General features: G+C 41.1%; 1 long non-coding RNA gene across 1 annotated transcript in view; it reads left to right on the top strand.

The window, feature by feature from the left end:
• The window catches only part of LOC129014094 (uncharacterized), a 55924-nt gene extending 41505 nt beyond the window's left edge, over nt 1–14419 (top strand). The window contains exon 4 of the long non-coding RNA XR_008494118.1: nt 14330–14419. This is a non-coding gene — a long non-coding RNA (uncharacterized LOC129014094). The remainder of the gene's footprint in view (nt 1–14329) is intronic.
• The last annotated feature ends 434 nt before the right edge of the window (nt 14420–14853 follow it).

Raw genomic sequence — 14853 nt, 5'->3', positions numbered from 1 at the left:
AGCTGTACCCCAACCACCTTGGGCACATGTTCCCAGGACCTCCTGAGGGCTGCGTCACAGGCCATGGTCACTTATATTTGGCTCAGAATAAATTTCTTCAAGTATTTTACAGAGTTTGACTCTTTTCGTCAACAAAAAGTCAACAAATCTCACTCGGCATCTTCTTCTCTTACTATGAATATTCATGGCCTTTAGTAAAGTTGTGTTCAATTATTTCTTTTTATCTTTTAAAAATAATTAAATTTATTTAGACCTCCTTCTAAATCCTTAAGTGTTATTGGCATTTCTGCTACAAAAGTATTCTCACCAATTCCTACCAATTTTCTCTCATTCTTTGAAATTACACATTTGAAGATTGAACCTAGGTTATATTTTTTAGGTTGATTTATCACTTTTGAAACATGTTACTTTATTTTATTATCATTGCTTCTCTTGGTTTTGGGCCCTACTAATTTTAGGTGGGATTAGCACACTTTACTATTCATCCTTCTGTTGTCTTCATGGAAATTCTGTGACCCTCCAGTTGTGTTCGTTCTTTAGCATTTTAAATGCCTGGATGGGATAAAAACAGACAGAAAAGCAAAACATAAATAAAGAAATAGCTATTTTGGCAACCACAGAGAACAATTTCAACTACATGTTAGCATTATATAGAGATAAAATGAAATAATGAATGTGAAGGCACTTTGAAAGATACAAAAGTGTGCCATGCAAATGTAAATGAACATAATATTTGGCTTGACTTCAAGTGGAAATCAAGAACTGCGAAAATAATGGCTTGTTATGATTTACCAAATGCCTGGGGTTAAATATCTGGGGGGAGAGCATGGAGACACATAACTAACATCATTTCTTAAACTACTTGAATACTCTTTACATTATTTACTTATTGGTGTTCTGGCTACTGTTGTGACTCTTAACACATCTTAGTAACTGAGCAATGGAAGAATGCATTTTTACAGTAACCCAGAGATTACAGTGAATATCAGGGACATAAATCAGCACAAAGTCTTACAAGTGATTGGTTTGACAAGACGGAGCCAGTGTAATGTGGCTTTTCTATTAGCTTGGCTATAAAGTTGGCTATTAACTTAGCACTTAATTGGATCCTCCTGCAGGGAAACCATAAGAGCATTCAGTCCTGCAGGCTAAAAGAACATGGTGTACCTGTTGAATAGTGTTTAAGGTACTTTAAAAGTCTGGTTATAATTGAGTAATGACTAAACACAACTCTATTATTTCAGACTTTTAGAGGTGGTTGGTATAGTGTCTACCTACACAAAATTGTGTCGGAACATCTGAGTGTGAATCCATTTACAAACTGTGTGCCTTTGATCATATATTTTAGCCTTTATGAGGCTGTTTCTTCATCTGTATACTAAAAGTAACAGTATCTGTCCTTCTTACTTCCAAGAATTATAAGAATGAAGTCAGATCATACACAGGAAAGAGCTTTAGAGGCATAAACACCACACAAACATTAATTATAATTACCAAATGTAACTATCATATTTTACAAATGAGGAAACCGAGGCCCAGAAAAGCTGAATGATTTGGTTAAGGAGCTATTGTGGCTGAGTTAGATCTAGAATACAAATTTTCAAGGCCTCTTTTCTTTTCAGTATATCAATCAGTACTGGTTTTTGACATTTTATATATACTAAGGTCTCCATCCATGACTCATTTACATACAATTTATTACCCAGCCATAAAAAGTAATTAAAATTTAACTTTAAGTTTGTTGGAAGCTAGATTTAATTACTATGTATGTTTAGATGCATTACTGAACTTCCAACTGTAGCTGGGCTAGTCCCTGAAGGAAAAAGGTTTTTGTTTTTATTTTGCATGTCAGTGCTTGGTTAAAATGTCTGTTTTTATAAAAGAGTCACATGAGATACTCTAAACCCTAAATCTAATTACTGGGAAGAATCTAAAAAACAAATCCAAACCTTGTATGAAAGCCAAACCTTCATTGTACTTTCCAGTCTTCCGAAAATAACATTTTTCATCTTCATCCTAGCATATATTTTAAACCTTTAATTTTACTATTCACATAAAAATGACCAGTTGTAGCCTCAAAGATATTTTATTCTAATATGATTTTCATCCTAATAAATTTATCAATCGTGTGAAAATAGCATTATATCTAAAGATACTTTTGTTTTAAATAAAGCTATTTTGAGTTTTTCTTACAATTTGTGATGGATTAGGACTAAATAATGTCTAAAGTTTGCCTCTAACTCTAAGCTCCTATGAACTAAAATTCAGAATTATAGGAGGAAACTAGATCAATATTTATTTTTCCAGCTACAGTTGCATGGAGATTTGAGACTAGTTTCATTTTCACAGAAAAAAAATACACAAGGACATGTTCATCCTTGAGGCCTTATTAAGGAATGTTTTTCGAAGCTTTGTGAGGCAAGGCGCAGTGGCTCACGCCTGTAATCCCAGCACTTTGGGAGGCCGAGGCAGGTGGATCACCTGAGGTCAGGGGTTCAAGACCAGCCTGGGCAACATGGAGAAACCCTGTCTCTACTAAAAATACAAAAATTAGCTGGGAGTGGTGGCGTGCGCCTGTAATCCCAGCTACTTGGGAGGCTGAGGCAGGAAAATCGCTTGAACTCAGGAGGCAGAGGTTGCAGTGAGACAAGATCGTGCCGCTATCTAGCCTGGGCGAAAGAGCGGGACTCTGCTCACAAAAAAAAAAAAAAAAAAAGCTTTGTGAGTGTGTGGTAGTTTAATTTTACAGTGTTCCACTATGGAGAACACATGGATTTTGTATCTGAAGATTTGGCTCATGTACTGGCTGATCTTAAGCATCTCTAACTCTCAATTTTCTAATCTTTTAAATGGGGTTTTTTCAACCAGATGCCCAAACTTAACCTACAAGATTTATTTTTTAAAGGAAGGGGGAGGGCAGGGTATTGAAATAATCTAGAAAAGCTATTATTTTAAAGCTAGTATTTTTCAGTCTAGAGAAAGGTAAAAACTTGACTATTCATTGCATTCACCCTTTGTTCTGGAAAAAATACCCAACTGGGCCCTTTACAGAAAGTAAAACTTGTAGCTAATCTGGGTCATGAAGAGCACTTTGAGAAAACCTAACTGCAGATATTTCCAGCAGAGAAGCTAACTAGATATTCTGGTTAGTAAAGCAATTATTGTGAGTTTCTGAGCTTGTACTTCATCTCTGCCTGCTTTGTTGCTTTTGAGTTTGAGGCAGTGTCTCTTTTCTTTCCATATGAATCTAAATGGATTGGGCAGCCTTATTGCTTGTGCATGGGAAAATATGTATTCTTGCCTGAGAAGGTGCTGTCCAGAAATCTGAAGCTGAGGCCCAGGAGATGGCAGGGTGTTCTTTACTTGACACAGAATGCCACATCACCAGCCCATCCCTGAGCTGTGCTGTTCGCCTTATTTCTCCAAGAATATATGAGCTTCAGCCCCTTCCTCCATTTTCCAGAAGTGCCAAAACAAAAAGGTCAACAAAGCTAACAGCTGAAGCATCTCTATGCTAGCAATTTTCCCACGAAGTGGTTGAGATGAGATCTTGAACTATTTTAACGCAAACAAAATTCTTTTTTTTTTTTTTTTTTTTTCTGAGACGGAGTCTTGCTCTGTCACCCAGGCTGGAGTGCAGTGGCGTGACCTCGGTTCACTGCAAGCTCCACCTCCTGGGTTGAGGCCATTCTCCTGTCTCAGCCTCCCGAGTAGCTGGGACTACAGGCAGTCGCCACCACGCCCGGCTAATTTTTTTTGGTATTTTTAGTAGAGACGAGGTTTCATCGTGTTAGCCAGGATGGTCTCGATCTCCTGACCTCGTGATCCACCCGCCTTGCCCTCCCAAAGTGCTGGGATTACAGGCGTGAGCCACCGCGCCCGGCCTGACGCAAACAAAATTCTTGTGTCCAGACTTCTAAATCACTTTAAACATTCTATTCAAAGTTTTTCAACCCAATGGTTTTTCTTTATTCTGACTAATTTTGTGAAAGGAGGGAATGGATATTTTATCATAAGAGAGTGAGTAGGCATTCAAGAAGTGCTTGTGGAATGAGGAGGAATTATTGAGTCCTTCCAGAAGTGAGTGAAGGGAGAGGTGACACTGTGTAGCACAGATCTACTGACAAGAGCTCCTCAACAGGGTTTGATGATTGTGATAGTCATCTCCATTTGGGTTATGTTTAAGGGATGTTCTCCTGGAATCTGCCTGACACGTGTTTTTTTTCTTGTCTTAGTTCAGGCTACTATATCAGAATATCATAGACTGGATGGCTTAAACAGCAAACATTTATTTCTTGCAGTTCTGGAGGCTAGGAAGTCTAAGATCAAAGTGCTGGAAGATATGATGTCTGGTGAGGGCCTGCTTCCTGGTTCATAGATGGCCATCTTCTCACTGTGTCCTTACATGGCATAAAGAGGGCTAGAGAATTCTCTGAAGTCTCTTTTATAAGGGCACTAATCCCATTCCTGAAGGCTTCACCCTCATGACCTAATCATCTCCAAAGGTCTCACTTCTTAATACCATCATATTGGGGGTTAGGATTTCACCATATGAATTTGCAAGGCACACAGACATTCAGTCCATACATTTCTAGTCCCTTTCTCCTGAGATCAGTATGTATTAAAGGAGCAGAATCTTACTCCTTTCCCCTTGGAAGGTATGCTTCAGTGGAAAGGCAAAGATTGCAGTATTTTAGACATCTCCAGATATTGTGTCCATAAGAGGGAAGGCTGTCGCCATGGGCAATTTAAATTAATTTGTCTTTTCTTTTTATGGACTTGCTATGTCTACAAAAAGCAAACTTATTAAATTAAATTAAATTAAATATAGGCCTTCATTTAACAAATATGTATTGAGGGCCTATCTTAGACACTATTCCAGGCACTCAAGATACAGTAATGAATACGACAAAGTCTCTGCCTTCCCAGAGTTTGTGTTCCAGCGGGGATAGGGAGACAATAACAAATAGGTAGATACATAGTAAGCCAGGTGGTAAATACAACAAGAGAAAAATACAGCAAGTTAAGGAGGATATGGAGTGTCATTATATTTGTGGGAAGGGGTGTAACATATTGATTTCTGTTTCAGATATCCGTTGCCACACAACAAAACACCCTAAATCCTATTGGTTAAAAAATATTAGCTGGATGTGGTGGCATGCACCTATAGTCTCAGCTAGTCAGAAGGCTGAGGCAGGAAGATTGCTCGAGCCCAGGAGTTTGAGTTTACAGTGAGCTATGACTGTGCCACTGCACTCCAGCCTGCGTGACAGAGTGAGATCCTGTCTCTAAAATTTAAAAAAAAAAAAAAAAATTTAAGAAAAAAATGTATGATCTTGTAGGTTCCCTGGGGTCTTTAAACAGTTGCAGTCATATGGCAAATGGGGCCAGGGTTATCTGAATAATTGAATGGGCTGGACATTCCAAACGGCTTTTTCATTCACGTGGCTGGCCCCTCAGCTGGGAAGGCTGGAACAACTGGGGTCTGGCCAGGCACCACTCTGTATGCACATGACCTTTCTATGTGGCTATCCTGGGCTTTCTCACAGCATGGTGGGATTGAGTAGTCAGGCTTCTCCCATGCTGGTGGCTTCTCCTGAAGCAAATATTCCAAAAACTCCAGGTGAAAACTGCAAGGCTTCTTATGATGTAGCCTTGGAGGTCAGGCAAGCATCACCTCCACTACATTCTATTGGTCAAAACAAGTCACAGGGATCACTAGATTCAAGGGGAGAGGACTCAATGAGGCTACGAATATTGGAAGATGTGGCTCAATAGGGGGCCATTTTTGGACACTAGCTACCACAGTTATTAAAGGGATGGCCTCACTGATAAAGTGATATTTGAGCGCAGATAGAAGGGAAGCCAGGGAGAAGCCATGTGGGTATCTAGAAGAGATCTCCTAGCAGGGTGAACAGCAAACACAATGTCCTGAGGCAGAAGTAGTCATAATATGTTTCTGAAAACAAGGAGACCAGTGTGGACAGAGTGAGATTAGTGGAGAGAAGTAGAAGTCATTCAGATAGGGAAGGAGAGGTTAAGATGATATATAGCCTTATAAGCTTTTTAAGGACTTGAAATTTTATTTGGAGTGATACGAGAAGCCAGTCCATGGTACTGAGCAGAAGGATGATACGACCTGACTTCTATCTTCCTTTTTGAGGCTAGTCGTGTGAAGCCGTGGGAGTGGGGAAGGCTGACTTCTGTCTTAAAGGCTTACTCTGGATCATAATGTTGAGTGAAGGCTGTCAGGAGACAAAGAGGTAGTAAACAAGTTATTGCCATCATCCAGGCCGATAGAAAATAAAGCTTGGAGCAGGGTAGTAACAGCAATAGAAAATATATTCTAATATATTTTAAAGGTGGAGTCCTCAAGATTTTCTGATGTTCTATGACAGAAAGAGAATTAAAGATGGCACCAAGGTTTTTTTGCCAGGGCAATTAGAATAATGGAGTTGCCATTTATTAAGCTGGGGAAGACTACATGAGCTACATTTAGTGGGGAGTTGGTCTTCAGGAATTTAGTTTTGTATGTGTTAAGTTTCAGATGCCTATTAGATGTCCAAGTCAAAATGAAAATAAATACAAAGTTTATCAGGTCATGTTCATGCTCTGATTTTATATAATTGCATGTATTAATAAAAATTGTTGCACTTAACAGAAGAAAATAAAATATTTGGGTAGCACACAGCATTCTAAGAAACCTGGAGACCCATACTGATGGTCTCCAGTGAACTCTAAGCTCTCATTTTGACATAAATGAATAGGCAGTAGTGTCGTGAAAAGAACATAGGCTTTGAACTCAGGCAGACTTGGGTCCGGATGCAGACTCTACCCTTTATTAGCAGTGAGGCTTCTGCATATTACATAATCTAAGCCTCAGTTTTCTCATTTATAAAATGAGAATAATGACATCTTTGAATACAGTTGTTAGAATTAGGTGAGTGAATGCGTGTAAGGCGCCTGGCACACAACAGATACTTGGTAAATGGTAGCCATTATGAATGTGCCCACTGTTTTTTTCCTAAGTTCTTGCATGGCCTTTTCTTCTGGCAGACATCAGGGGAGGTGGCAGAAAGCAGGGCAGGACTCAGTGGGGGACAGTCCTACCGAGGTGCTGACCTGTGTGGTCCCACCTTACCCCTGGACATGCACCTGCAAACTTTGGGCAGGTCTCTGGGTGACAGCTCGTTAGGATAACAGCAGTGAGAAGCAAAAGCAGTCTGTACAGCTAGCATCCTCCCAGACTGTCCCAGTGAGACATGTGAACTGTAGTTCAGCAGAAGTGTGGGCGGGGGACACATGCTCAGGTCCCTGGGTTAAACAGGCTTGCATTCACTTATTGACGTTTCAAGCAATAGAGGCACAGCAACACGAGGCAGAGGGACACTGCTGCCAGGGAACATGCCTAGGACAGTTCTATCTTATTGTTTTAATCTTCAGTAAATATACTGCCCTTGAGGTAAATGACAACTAGAGTAGGAGCATGTAGCCAGTGCTTGGTGCCATCTTCCAAGGTCTAAACTGATGTAAGTCCTGTGGGAATTGGGATAATAGGAGTACATAGAAATTTTTAAGAAAACAGTTAAGCAAGGTGATCCACTGAGAGTAAAAGGGGGAACAGGTATGACGAGCCATCTGGGGCGTGGGCAATGTGATAGAACAGCCAAGCAATTATGAGGTTCCATGGTGTAATGGTGAGCACTCTGGACTCTGAATCCAGAACAGCCAAGCAGTGTGGCCGGGTGTAGTGACTCATGCCTGTAATACCAGCACTTTGGGAGGCCAAGGCAGATGGATCACCTGAGGTCAGAAGTTGGAGACCAGCCTGACCAACATGGCAAACCCCATCTTTACTAAAAATAGAAAAATTAGCCAGGCATGGTGGCGAGTGCCTGTAAAGTCCCAGCTACTTGGGAGGCTGAGACAGGAGAACTGCTTGAACCCGGGAGGAGGAGGTAGCAGTGAGCCAAGAGAGATCATGCCAGGGCACTCCAGCCTGGGCAACAGAGTGAGACTCTTCCTCAAAAAAAAAAAAAGAACAGCCAGACAGCATGGAGGGCCACAAGATGTCCATAATCATGAATGATCGTGAATTTAAAGTGTGTCTGGTCAGCATGGTTGCATGTTTTGCCCCAACACTTTTAAGCACGAACTAGGCAGAGAGTTGGTTTTAACCATACCTAGGATATTGCCAGGCACATACTGTACTCTAAAAGGAGAGAGAGGCAAATACGTTGGTGTATGCAAGGACTGCAAATGGAAGCTGGCTAAGGAGGGGCATTGAGGACACAATGGCCATGAGGGGCAGTGGAAGGTGTCAGGGTCAATGGGCTCTAGGTCCCCATGGAATTCAGGAAATTCTTTGAGCAAATCTTGGCATTACACTTCTTTTTTTTTTTTTTTTTTTGATAGAGTCTCACTCTGTTGCCAAGCTGGAGTGCAGTGGTGTGATCTCGGCTCACTACAACCTCTGCCTCCCAGGTTCAAGTGATTCTCCTGCATCAGCCTCCCAAGTAGCTGGGACTACAGGTGCACACCACCATGCCCAGCTAATTTTTGTATTTTTACTAGAGACAGAGTTTCACCATGTTGGCCAGGATGGTCTTATCTCTTGAACTTGTGATCCGCCCGCCTTGGCCTCCCAAAGTGCTGGGATTACAATTCTTTTTTTAAAAGGTGTTTAAGAATGGGATATTTCCTTGCCATCTTCCCACATCACCTTCTTTATTCTCACTTTTTTTATTCACCTTTGTGCAGTTTAAATAGTAAGCTTATGAGGTAGAGTGTTGCTAGCTGCTTTGCTTCTATTGGGGTTTGGAGGGCAGGGGACGGGACATCACTCAGAGTGCAAACTCTTATAATTCTTGCACATAAAGAGTTAAATGGTGTTATTTGGAAGTCCTTTAATATTATCCAGATTTGGCTTAGAAATAGGATTATGCTGCTGAACTTTATTTTTCTTCTTAATTTACAAAGAGCTCTCTTAACTCAGACATTCCAGTGCTTTGTTGGAATTTTCTATGTGATGCAGCCTATTACAGAGTAATTTTGAGGGGAGTTGTAACTTGACCTCTAACTTGGGGCAGGATCCTAATAAAATAGAAGTCTCTTGACCAGAGCTTTTTGCTCAGATTCCCAACAGGAATGTCTTCTCTCCAGAATGGCTGCAGGAGATCAAATGACAGAAGCAGTTTTATCAGTTTGTTGTGCTGGTCTTTCACCTGCCTGAAAACTATCCTTAAATGATTGCTTTCCAAGTGCAATGACACAGCAGTCTGTTTTCTAGAGACCTGAAGTTCAAATAAGCTTCTTGTTTGCCCTGGTGATTCTGGAGGTGATTTAAGGTAGAAAGAGCAGTTCTCAAAGACACAGAAAGAGCCAAAAATAATATAATTTGCAAGATTTTGAAACTCAAAAAAGTGAAAATGACCCGCTAAGTCCACCATCCCTGCCTTGAGTAATCTCCATGTTCATCTTCCCACTTCTACCCAGGATTGCAGAGAAGCTGTTCTAAAAGAGAGCTTTCTGCCTATTTAGAAATTAGGTCCAAAACTCTGTCAATGTCTCAAGAATTTTCTAAAGTTATCTTATATTTATCTTTATGTAGATTTACTCCTCCACACTTGTACTCATTCTTTCATTGGCTACAAAGGGATATTCCCAGTTTGGAAAGTAATTCATTTCTTGTTGCTACAACAAACAAACCTAATGGTTAAATTATTTTCTTACCACAAGAAAAATTAATCATGATAAACTAGGGCATAAGTCTGGATTTTTTGGTTTTTTGAACCTATGGAAAACATAGCCTTGTGAAAGGTGACTTGAATTCTCCCTGAGCTCAACTCCTTCATCTTCCTGGCATTGTGGAATAGTGGGAAGAGAAAGAGAGCTGAAGTCAGAAGCCTCAAATCCCAACTCTGCTTTTATAAGCTGCATCATCACAGTTTATATTATTCTTAATTTATAGCTCCAGTCTCTTCATCTGCAAAATGTTAAGAAACATGCCTATATTTGTTACCAGATAATCAGGTAACATATGAAAACTACTTTGTAAACAGTAAAACATTGTAAAAAGTGTGTTTATTTGTAGAGTTCACTCCAAGATGCCTCATGTTAACTTGTTTGGGGTCCTGCCTGAGCCCCTCTCCATCTTCCCTCTGCTCTTTCTTTCCCCAGCTTCCTCTCTCATTTCCCTAGTGTTCAGCTTTCCTTCATGGAATTTTATTGTAGCAGAGTTCCCAGAAATGACACAAAAACTAAAAACACAGCCAAAGAAGAAAGTAATAACCATGTACAGAGACCTTCCTTCTGCAAAACACATTTCTTAGAGGGTGCTATAAGACTGGGCAAAGGGGGAGCAAGAGGAGAAAGCAGATTGGAGAAGCCAGTGACAGGAAAGCAGGAGATGGGGAGAAGGAAGAGTAAAGGAGCCAGGGAAGAGTCAACTAGAAAGGGAGAGAACGCACATCACTCCCAAGTTTCTGAGCCCGGTCGGGAAAGGAGGATAGAGGGCTGCATAATGCCAGTAAATCATAAAAGTACATAAAAGGGAGTTTGTACACAAAAGAGCAAAGTAAGCACAACAGAACAAAATTCTTTTCCAGGAGCGGGTATCAGGTTAGCATTGCATGTAGGCACTGTGATAAAGTAAAGTTATTATGCAGTATAAACTGACAGGAAGAGTTTAATAAGAGTATGTGATCCATACAGCCAATTACTAGAAAGAAAATGTAATCACTGTTATATTTGTATTGCAGGTAAAATTATACTGTGACCAATAAAATATAGAAAAGATAGGCCGGGCGCGGTGGCTCACGCCTGTAATCCCAGTACTTTGGGAGGCTGAGGTCAGGAGATCAAGACCATCCTGGCTAACACAGTGAAACCCTGTCTCTACTAAAAATACAAAACATTCGCCGAGCTTGGTGGTGGGTGCCTGTAGTCCCAGCTACTCGGGAGGCTGAGGCAGGAGAATGGTGTGAACCCAGGAGGCAGAGCTTGCAGTGCACTGAGATTGTGCCACTGCACTCCAGCCTGGGCGACAGAGCGAGACTCTGTCTCAAAAAAAAAAAAAGAAAAAAAAAAATATATATATATAAAAGATTTACTTAAAATGCAAATGCTCTGTGCACATGAGGGAACATGTGTAGGAAATTAATTTAGAGCAACACACATTCCCATCTACAAGCTTCCCGCCTCCATGGAATAAAGTGGCACTCTGCAAAAGCTCAGAAGTGGGTTTTTGGTAGATACCAGGTGTGGGAATTCAAAGGATGAAGGGGCCGGAGGAGGAATCACCACCAAGACTTGGGCTGGGATTCACAGAAGGAAGTGTGGCCTACACGGAACAGCAATCCTGTTAAGGACGAGACTCTTTAGTGGAATTTCTTGAGTAGGGTAATTGCTAATACCTAGTCTACTTTGTAATTAAAGAGAGCCACATGAGCCCACTTGGCTCCTGTGTAAAGATTACCAACCAATCCTCAATCTTCTGACACACACATATAAGATGTCTTTCTTTGAGCCTGGATAAGGGCAGAGCAGACCATATTACATCCTGGACTTTTACTCTCACAAGACTGTTTCAGAATCTAGCATTGGGGTAGAAACCAGGATAGTGAGCTAAAGTTGGGAGCTAAATATTCTACATCTTCAAGCTCCTCAGATAAAACCATAGAGGAGGTAAACTATTTCTGTTTTCATATTCCAAAAGTATTCCATGACTCATCCTTTTCTTTTTTCTTGAGTGTTCCTTCTCTTTCATATCACATCCATCTCATCTCAGGCGAACCTAATCTCTGTTACCCCACTGTGAGCACCAGGAAAGGTCTTTCCATGTAGTGTTGTCTTGAGATACACCAAGTTGATTTCACTTCTGCTTTGGCTGCTCTGAAATCAACCACTTTATGCAAAATTGAATGTAGGTGACTTATTTAAATGTTAGGCAAGGTTTAGTGAAGAGAGGCCCTCTTCTGTTAGCTGGGAAAGACTGGACTTTCTCTCCCAAATAGTTCAGGTAAAACCCTTGCTGCCAGGCCTCTAGGCAGCTTTCACAGCCGTCAGTTGTCTGATTGTGCTCAATGGCCAACAGAAGGAAAAACAAACAAAAATTCCAGGCCATCCCATGGGCCTCAAAACTAGGACTTGATGACTTCTGAGGTCTGACCTCACCTGCAGGTTCAGAATCCTAAGGTGGTAGCTTCTACCTTCATGTTTATCTGAACAAGTTAAGCAACATTTATGTTGCCAGTCTCTGAAGTCATTGTGTAAGGGAAAGCACGCAGAGAAAATGAAAACCTTTTGCCCTGAGGGAAAAACTCTTCAACTTCCACTTTGAATACACCCAATGAGACTGAGCAAGAAAACATCTTTCATAACTACTTGCTGAGTGTTATAACAGAAGTCAGGGATAGATTCTTTGTCTAAATCAGGACTGTTCTGGTTTTAAAACAAGAAAGCAGGCCGGGCACGGTGGCTCACGCCTGTAATCCCAGCACTTTGGGAGGCTGAGGCACGAGAATCGCTTGAACCAGGGAGGGGGAAGTTGCAGTGAGCCAAGATGGCACTATAGCACTATAGCCTGGGCTACACAGTGAGACTCCATCTGAAAAAAAAAAAAAGAAAGCAAATGTAGGAGAGCCAGTCTTGCACTTATAAACACTCAACTTTGGAAAAACTGGTACACAGTGCCTTTTATGTTATAGGGCAAAAGGGGTTTATCTATCTGCTTGTGTGGGAAAATTCCAAATACGTTTTATGCACTTATCAATTACAAAATACAATACCCTAAAAACAGTCCATCATATTTCTCTTTTTGTCTTGGTTTTCCAAAGAGGCAGTGAGGTTGCTGGGCATGGTGGTGCATGTCTGTAGCCCCAGCTACTTGGGAGGATGAGGTGGGAGGATCACTTGAGCCCAGGAGTTCAAATCCAGCCTGAGCAATATAGCTAGACCCCTAAAAAATGGGGGGAAAAACCCCACATATTATTAAATTGTTTACCTGCAACAATTGTGAAAATTCTTTAGTTAAAACTGTAACCAAGAAAACCAGATTTTGATGAGATTTTTAAAAAATAAGTAGCTAGGTTTTATTCTCACTTTCAGTAGCTGCCCATAGTGTAAATGTACTCCTAACATTATATCCATGCTTCATTACTTGACTCTTGTCTCTTTGCTCTTGATTTAATAGGTTTGTAATTTAAAGTTCCTGTTTCTCTTATTGTATCTATCCCTCATCTAATTTGGAAGAATAAAGAGCATACAGAAGAAATGCATTATTTTATTTATTTATTTATTTAGATGGAGTCTTGCTCTGTCGCCCAGGCTGGAGTGCAATGGCGCAATCTTGGCTCACTGCAACCTCCGCCTCCCAGGTTCAAGCGATTTTCCTGCCTCAGCCTTGCAAGTAGCTGGGATTACAGGCACATGCCACCACGCCCAGCTACTTTTTTGTGTTTTTAGTAGAGATGGAGTTTCACTATGTTGCCCAGGCTGGTCTTGAACCCCTGACCTCAGGTGATCCACCCACCTCTGCCTCCTAAAGTGCTGGGATTACAGGTGCCAGCCACCACGCCCAGCCTATTTTATTGTTTTATTTTATCTTATTTTTTTGAGATGTAGTCTTGCTGTTGCCCAGGCTGGACTGCAGTGGCACGATCTCAGCTCAGTGCAACCTCTGCCTCCCAGATTTAAGCATTTCTTCTGCTTCAGCCCCCCAAGTAGCTGGGATTACAGGTGCATGCCACCACACCCAGCTAATTTTTGTGCTCTGCCTAAATGCATTATTTAAAAATAACAATAATGAGGGCCAGGCATGGTGGCTCATGCCTGTAATCCCAGCACTTTGGGAGGCCAAGGCGGGTGGATCACCTGAGGTCAGGAGTTTGAGACCAACCTGACCAATATGGAGAAACCCCATCTCTACTAAAAATACAAAATTAGCTGGGCGTGGTGGCACATGCCTGTAATCCCAGCTACTCGGGAGGCTGAGGCAGGAGAATTGCTTGAACCCAGGAGGCGGAGGTTGTGGTGAGCCGAGATCACGCCATTGCACTCCAATAACAGTAATGGTTATGACTTCCAATCAATGAAAATACTTTTTCTTTTTGCTATGAAGTTAATCTTTGTATGTCCCCACCCTATACCTCAGATTTATATGTTGAAACCTAATCCCCAATGTAATGGTATCTAATCCCCCTCCCAGAGGGGCCTCTGGGAGATAATTAGGTCATGAGGGGGGAGCCCTCATTAATGCAATTAGTACCTTATAAGAAGAAACTCTATAGAGCTTGCTTTCTTCGTCTCTCTTTGCTTTCCACTATGTGAGGATAAAATGAGAAGATGGCAATCTGCAAACCAAGAAGCAGACCCTCATCAGACACTGGCACCTTGATTTTGGACTTCCCAGCCTCCAGAACTGTGAGAAATAAACATTGGTTTTTTAAGCCACCTAGTCTATGGTATATTTGTTACAGTAGCCCAAACTGACTAAGACACTCCTATTCCAAACATATACAAACAATAGAAAATATAACAACAAAATAGCAAAATACAACAACAAAATAGAAAATATAACAACAAAGAATTAAATACATGGATGAATTCAAAAACAAGAAAGGTAAATCTCTAGATGCCAAAAGTGAAGCAGAAACTAAAAGCCATAAAAAGATGTAAGTGAATGAGTGGCAAGGCAGCCAAACCATGCCTTTGCATGAATCAAAAATAGACCTACTCCCCGAACAAATTCACTCTCATGGTTTCAGGAATTGGTGAGTTCAATTTGGAGTTCAAGCTTGATATTACCCCCATGCACCACCTTGCCCAGGTTTCTTTATGTAGGGTATAACCTGC

The sequence above is a fragment of the Pongo pygmaeus genome, chromosome 16, assembly GCF_028885625.2.
Source record: "Pongo pygmaeus isolate AG05252 chromosome 16, NHGRI_mPonPyg2-v2.0_pri, whole genome shotgun sequence".
NCBI classification, from domain to species: domain Eukaryota; kingdom Metazoa; phylum Chordata; class Mammalia; order Primates; family Hominidae; genus Pongo; species Pongo pygmaeus.
Note: the sequence above shows the minus strand (reverse complement) of the source record. Positions and strands in the feature narration are given on the sequence as shown.